At 49.7% G+C, this 7,669-nt stretch overlaps 1 long non-coding RNA gene across 1 annotated transcript; it reads right to left on the bottom strand.

Moving 5' to 3' along the window:
• Positions 1–2,815: 2,815 nt before the first annotated feature.
• On the bottom strand, positions 2,816–4,777 carry LOC142591664 (uncharacterized). Its single transcript, XR_012830484.1, has 2 exons — positions 4,556–4,777; positions 2,816–2,959 (listed from the first exon to the last, which is right to left on the bottom strand). It is a non-coding gene; the product is annotated as an uncharacterized LOC142591664 (long non-coding RNA).
• Positions 4,778–7,669: the final 2,892 nt, after the last annotated feature.

The following is a 7,669-nucleotide window of genomic DNA, read 5'->3' as shown; positions in this document are numbered from 1 at the left end:
TGCTGCCGCACTTCACCGACGTAGAGAATCTTGACGTCACCACCCATCTCCAGCGCGCCGAAGAAGCACGACAGCTCGCCCGCGTGCGGATGAAAAAGCAGCAGAGGACCGACAGCCGACACTACAACCTCCGACGACGCTTCGTCGAGTACCAGCCCGGCGAACGTGTTTGGGTATGGACCCCGATACGCCGACGAAGACTCAGTGAAAAACTATTGCGACGCTATTTCGGACCCTACAAGATCATCCGACGTATTGGCGCACTGGACTATGAGGTCGCGCCAGACGTCATTTCGCATTCACAGCGGCGCCGCTCACGAACTCAAATAGTCCATGTTGTGCGACTGAAGCCGTTCTACCAGCGCTAGTGAACTTTGGGGCTTTACATGGCTGAAATTTGGCCCTTCTTTCTTATTTGGACTATGTTTCGTAGTAGTTTTGTTACTGTTTAATAATTGAGCTTTTTTCGATCTCCTGTTGAGTTTGTTGCATCGGGACGATGCTTTCTGAGAGGGGGGCAATGACACATGTACAGTCAATAGCAAAAGATTGCGGGATGCGCGAGCGCGTGGCAAAGCGAGCCTCCTCCCCTTCTAGCGGTGACCCCCTGGTGTCGAGACCGACGGCTGCACGCATGTGCGTCCCTTCGAGACTGCAAGCGTGCATGTTTCCGCCCTTCCTCCTTTCGCGCCGGCGATATGCGAATGTATCCGCGAGGTAGCTCTCTTGCGATATGCGCTGTGGCGGCTTCGAAGGGCGAAACTGTGTGAAACGTGTTTAGAAGCGTGAACTTGCGGGTGCCACTGGTGCCACTGCGTCCGCTTTTTGTCGAGTCATGAGCGCTGACGCATAGGGCCGGCCCGGTGGCGAACGCAACAAGTCTTTTTTTTTCTTTTTTTTCTGGGCTGCACCTCTTCATGGCCAATCTTTGTTCTTTCTTTTTACGAACGGTGCGTTCTACCGCAGAAGAGCGTGGCAGAAGACGCGCTCTATAGAAGCAGACCGGCAAGACGAAAACGGACAATTGATTTCCGTTGTATAAACGAAGGTCTGCCCGTCGAAGCCGCCACGCCGCATATCGCAAGAGGGCCACCCCGCGGCTACATTCGGATATCGCCGGCGGGCGTGTTTCTATTTACGCCCAAGCCCAGCGCTCGACCGCTGCGCCACCATGCGCCGCTCGCGTGTACCACGTTTCTAGGTACTTTTTCCCCGAAACGTCACGACGAGCGCTCCCTAGATCCCTGTAGGTACTTGACGCGGGACAGGGGAGATGTTTTGCCTGGGCGCACAATCTGCTCACCCAGCTGTCGCTAAGAGAAAATAGGTTTTTCAAAACAAGCCGCCTAGGCTGTTTCGAAGTAAGAGTTGCGTGCGGAATCTGACGCAACACTGGACGAAATTTTTCAGTTTGGATAAGGGAATAAAGGGATGTGATAAGAAGTTGGTCGTGGTGTGCGATGCGGTTCGATCTACAAAAGCTGGGATAATCGTGGGGCATGGAGGGTTTCTCGCACCACTAGCCACATCATCGCTGCGCTCAAGCATCCTTTCCTTCTTGACATAACTATCTCTCTTCCAGTAGAAACAATAGCAAGGCGCTGGCGCCATACAGTATGCATATTAAACGTCCAGGAACAAGAAGAGACTCCTCTGGGAGTTAGACTATGCATAAGCATTGTGCCACTAGCTAATCTCCGCGTAGCCTGGTGTCATTACCAATGTTATTTAACTTGATTAGGCAATTACTAACGACAGCTCAGTGGCGACACGAACTGATGCCGACGGTGGCGCTAGGAGCATTGAAGACGCAAGCAAAGTGCTGCAGGTGGAGGCCCGAGGTGCGCTGATGACGGTTCCGATCATTATATAAGCCGTTATCGCTCTTCAGCGCCTTATTCATCCGCGTGAAACCATTGGAGACATTTAGCGTGTCCGCTATTCCGGCAAACGGGGGTGGTTTGGGCGGATTGCCGGATGAGCGAGGGCAACGTGAGCGGCCGGAGCGGTGCAGCCGCCGTGGGGGCGTAGAGCTCAACCAGACAAACACAGAGCTAAAATTACATTAAGGGACTATCTTCTGCTTCACTGCTGGTGCAAATTTTCGGCAGTGGCGTAATTGTCCACACGATTGCGCCGCTGTCCAAAAGTTACACCAGCAGCTAAACAGAATATAACAATTGGCTCCGTGTTTGTGTGGTTGAGGTTTGCGCCAACAGCTGGCGCCACCAATCTGGCCGCTCACGTTTACGCCCCCCGTTCACTTGGCAAACCTCCCGCGCTTGCCCGAATACTGGACGCACTAAAATTCTCCGTTACTCAGTCGGCGACTCCTTCCACGTGGGCCGCAGCTTGAAAGCGATCTGCGATGCCCACAAAACAGTGCCAACAGCTCATAGCTTCGCGCGCTGCGTTTTTGCCGCTTACATAGTCTTAAAGAGACGCGCGACCGCTTGACGTCAAAGCGATTTGCGAAAGTTGCAGAATGAGGCGTTAACTGAGAGCACCGCCAGCTAGCACTGTGTTTTCACCGCTTCGTTGCTGTTGAAGCTGAAGGCAGCGCAATGACAAATTCGTTCGCTACTGCGGGCGCTATCTAGAAAGCGCCCTAGCAAAAATTATAATACAAAAACTAATAGCCTATGAGGTTATTGACACTAATACAGTCTATTATGTCTATTAGTGTATTAGTCTAATAGATCTATTGGTGTATTGGCCTATTAGTCTGATAGGTCTATTGGTGTATTAGTCTAATAGGTCTATTGGTGTGAAAGAAAAGGTTTCAATGCACCAGTTACAGAATGAAAAACAGGCATAATTGCTAGGAGCATTTATTAGAACACAAATATTTTTACAGATTTCTCTTTCGAGATCTTCGTCAGGTCAGCAATCTTGATTGCCAGAGCTCTCACTCCACCACTTCGACCAGAGAACGTCCTTTTGGGGTGGTCAAAAAAACCTGGGTAGAAACATACACACATATAGAAACATTTAAAAGCAGGGTGCTTGTTCTACCACTAAATGTTTAGGCAGGCAATATTTGCTTCTAAATTGGAATAATATGGCCCCGTAATTTCCAAACTAATTTTAGGACAAAGTGCGATATGCTTATTTCGACATGTTTATCATAAAGAAAAAATTACCGACGATTACGTTACTTCCTAATGCGAAATTTGAGCGCAGCAAATAAGCTGTTTCACCTTTTCGATAGATTGAGGCAAAGAAATCGAGCAACACATGTATGCGCTATCACAGAATTTTTTTTATATATTTCCCGTACTCCTGGATCATCTCGACGGCGGCGACGGTAAGCTTCTGCTTCGGCGGCACGCACCTCTGGATTCTGACGGCGACGGCGCTGGGCCTCTGCTCTGGCAGCTCGTTTAGCAGCAGCAGCAGCAGCAGCAGCAGACGGAGGAGTTCCATCGGTCGTCTCGCTCATGGCTCAGAAAGAACTGGCAGATAATTTCGCAGTGGCGAACGGCAGCGGCAATTTCGGCTCGGGCGGTGCACATATACAGATCCGCCGCCACCGATCTGGCTCTCTGATTGCCACCGCACAGGGCGAACGGCAGCGGCAATTTCGGCTCGGGCGGTGCACATATACAGATCCGCCGCCACCGATCTGGCTCTCTGATTGCCACCGCACAGGGGTTGCATTGGAGGAGGAGCGAAGAAAGGAATTAAGTTCGAGCCGGCGCTTTGACAAGCGGAGACTCGCAGGAAGAGGGGGGAGGGGGGCGGCGTGTACACCCAGCGGCAAACGATGGGGGCAGAAGCGCGCGCAGCAAGCGGACAATACGATAAAGGGAGGAGGGAAGAGATAGCAGCGACTGACTGATGCCGCTGACGCCGATAGTGAGTCAACCCCAGCTGCGGAGTTGGTTTCAGGGACAACGCCGCCGATGCCGACACAAACAATATGATACCCTCGCTTCCGCAGCGCTAAGAACCAGGTCTAGCCGTGGGAAGGTGGTCACGTATTCGTCGACGTGCCGGGGCCTACGTGAAATAACCGGCGCGTCGGCAACTGAAGAGCACCCTATCCGCCACACAAGAACAGGGGGGGGGACCCTTTCCTCCTCTTTCTGCATGGCGGCGACGGTGTTCTATGCAGTCACGTTATCTTGACTCTCTAGCGGCGTCAGCGGCATCCAGCGGTATCAGTCGGTCGCTGCTAGCGCTGGGGGGATGAAAGGGGGGCGGAGCTGGTTACGAGGCCGACGACAACGCCGACGACGACGCGAAACCCAGGAACGGACGCCAAAGAGCTGCGCTCTAAAATGACGCCATCTGATATGACAGAACAATTAGATAGCACATAAAATGCACCAAAGATGTTCTGTGTGTTACATTGAAACTGTAGGCAGATAAGGAACAACTCTAGACAGAAATCTTGCACAGCATTGTCGGAAACATGCATGTCACTGCTGCTATGCGCACAACAATCGGCCCAATCACACCGTACTGAAGTGCATCCACCATTGAGATAAAAAGAAACAACTTTATACTATACTATACAAGCATAAATAAGTTAAATAAGTACAATAGTTACCTCCAAATGGAAAGGAATCGGCGCCGGCGAAAACACATCACATCGATGCACCCTGATAGATCCACGAAGCACAGGGGTAAAAACAGTTGCCTTCCGTTGTTTTGCAGTCACACAACACTCATATCCAAGTATTATACTGCAGGAATAAGATTGCGCAGACGCCAGCACCTCGGGTTCCTTAAAAACACATCGTTCATTCACTAAAAATCGCGCACACCTCGCCTTGACATCGCTACAGTACACTGCAACATGGCAGCCGCCAATGCACACGTGCTGTGCGCAACTACGGCTGACTACGGCTGTACTTTTGCGATCTTCCCGCCTGCCGTGTTCCCTTCTCTGCAATACTGGTCATTGATGTCAATAAATATTACGGCCTTTTATATGCGGTATTAAGTTATCAATTTAGGTTACAAGCTTAACACTGCTTTATGCGCACTTCAACAGAAGATACGGGACTAACGAAACTTCAGTGGCAAACAACTATGGTTGCTGCGATTGCACCATCGTTCGTAAACCCACCGTGCATCGCGACTCTGCCTTGCAGGTCACGGCTGGTTGTTCGTTGTGCTTTCTTTTTTCGTGGCGAAGTATTTGCTCTGTTGTAAACACGAGCTGTTTTCTCACGACTCATCGCGACGAGGCTCAACAGAGGCCTAGTTATGAGATGTCGCCAGTAAAACAAAATTGGCAAGACCATGTAGGCGCGCGTCCATCGCTTTCGTGTATATCGCTGAGAGATAAGCGTAGTGCGATGAAACTAATACAAACGTGCGAATGCTGTGTTCTGCACATTTTGTACAGCAAAATTCTTAATTATTTGGCGAATAATGAGAGACCTCTCTGCAAATGGTCCCCTATACAGACTTAATTTTTCATAAACTTTGACCCTCGCATTAAACAAGCAGCAAAAGGGGGCAACAGAATTCAAGAATGCATGTTGCATAATAGACCAGCAACAATCTGTATAAAGTCAATAGGACGTATCAGTCTAATAACGAAACTAGCAGACATGCAACACTGTTTGTATAAGACTAATACGCCTAATACATAGGCTCTATTGGTCTTATAGGTCAATCAGTACAACTAATAGAAATTTCTATTGGTCTAATACAAAACTTATACAACTAATACAAAACTGTATTAGACTAATACAAACTTCTATTAGAATTTTTGCTAGGGCGGTCGTCTTATTAAGGGACGGACGAAGGGACGCTTTTCTCTTTGGGTAAGCATACAAATTAAGATTAAGGTAAGCTTAGGGTAAGCTTAAGCATTCAGAATTAAAATTTGCCTACACCGCGTAAACTCAGCGAATGCAGGCTGGCCCGAACACACCGCGCGCCCTGGCACAGCCAGGGGAGCAATACCAAATACATAGAAGGATCTAGGGCGCGTGTCATGGCGCTTCGGCGAAAAAGTACCTAGAAATGTGGTACGGGTGGCGGCGCATGGCGGAGTAGCGATCGAGCGCTGGGCTTGGGAGCAAATAGAAACACGCCGCCGGCGGCGCGCAAAAAGGAAGCGCGGAAACATGCACGCTTGCAGTCTCGGAGGGACGCGCATGCGTGCGGGCGTCGGCCTCGACACCAGGGGGTCACCGCTAGAAGGGGAGGAGGCTCGCTTTGCCACGCGCTCGCGCATCCCGCAATCTTTTGCTGTTGACTGTACTTGTACATCTTTTTCCGGTGACCACTTTTCACCGCCTACAAGATGTTCTCGCTGAGCGAGAGACGCGCACCCATTTTTCCGAAGTTTCTCGAATGGTATCGACGATTCTTGCTGCTGTCTGCTGTCACTCAACCTTGTGTAATCTGATTTCATCGCGTGACGCGAATGGTGTCGAGCTTTCTGGAAGACACACAGGCACCAGCGATTACTCCAGAACCGCCGAGAAGAAAAATCAACAAGAGCGGACACTCCCACAGACGGCCGCGCGCCAAGTTTCATCCCAGACGCCAGCGCTGGTTTCTCCCCTGGCGGAACGATTTCACCTCCAACGGGTGTAGGTTTCCGCCACCGCTTTCCTTCATGGTCGCGACCGCGTTCAGTTCGCGCTAACGCGCGAAACGTCTCTTGTTTGCGACGGCGCCTCTTCGGATGACCGGAAATTATTATTGTTGTTAACTGTCATGACAGTAATGTAAACACGAAAGGGTTGATGCCACCAGTGAAATTTTGCCGATTCACAAGAAAATGGTACGAAAAAAGCAGACGACAGACATGATTACTGCACTGCGCCGAACGAAGTAAACAACTGGCAAACGAAGCGAGCTCGTTCATTGATTACTCGTGAGTGTCTGACGTGTTTTATATCTAACTCACATAAATTTCATGATTACTCGGTATATAATCATTTTCTTCATATAAAAACTTTCAGTTGTTCGACCAGCGCTTGTCCTGTCTTCTTTCTCGTGTTTCGTCTGTGTATGCGCTGCCCAAGAATGGAAACCACTTATGTTGTAGGCGCTAGCAGTGGCCGAAGTTCACGCGTCCGGTGAAATTAAATATGTGCACGATGCATTGAACATCACCTCAGTTTATTCCTGCATCGCCACTGCACCGATCGATCGAGTTACTGGACTATACACGTCGCACCGGCATTGCTGAAGCAGAAATTATTACTAATACTTTCAACTTCTGTCGCTTGAGCACTGTTTAAAAATGACCAAGCTATATATATTGCTGCGTCTATTCTATATTGTAGAGGACGTACTAGTTAAAATTGTGTGCGCATGTCGTACTTCTACTATGTGGCGATATACTTTGTTTATTTCCTCACTGTGTCGATGGAAATCCGTTGTCGCCATCAGAGACAACACGGATTTGCAGCAAATATTTTGTGGGAAACTGCAAAATGGACTTTAGCTAACACGCGTCGTATGTGCCGACGATTTTTCCGGCGGCACATACGATGTCGTTTCCAATTACCTGCTCAGCGTCACTTGCATGGCTACGGCGGCGCGCGCTGGCCTCATTGTCGGGAAGCGTGCTACTGTCAGAGGCAGTGCACGGATTTCATCGTTACTGCGGGAACTTTGCTGATATTCTTTACTAAACATTGTGCGACACCAAACTCTGTGCCTTCGTTGGCGATAATGGAGTTCCACAAAC

The sequence above is a fragment of the Dermacentor variabilis genome, chromosome 8 (assembly GCF_050947875.1).
Source record: "Dermacentor variabilis isolate Ectoservices chromosome 8, ASM5094787v1, whole genome shotgun sequence".
Taxonomy (NCBI): domain Eukaryota; kingdom Metazoa; phylum Arthropoda; class Arachnida; order Ixodida; family Ixodidae; genus Dermacentor; species Dermacentor variabilis.
Note: the sequence above shows the minus strand (reverse complement) of the source record. Positions and strands in the feature narration are given on the sequence as shown.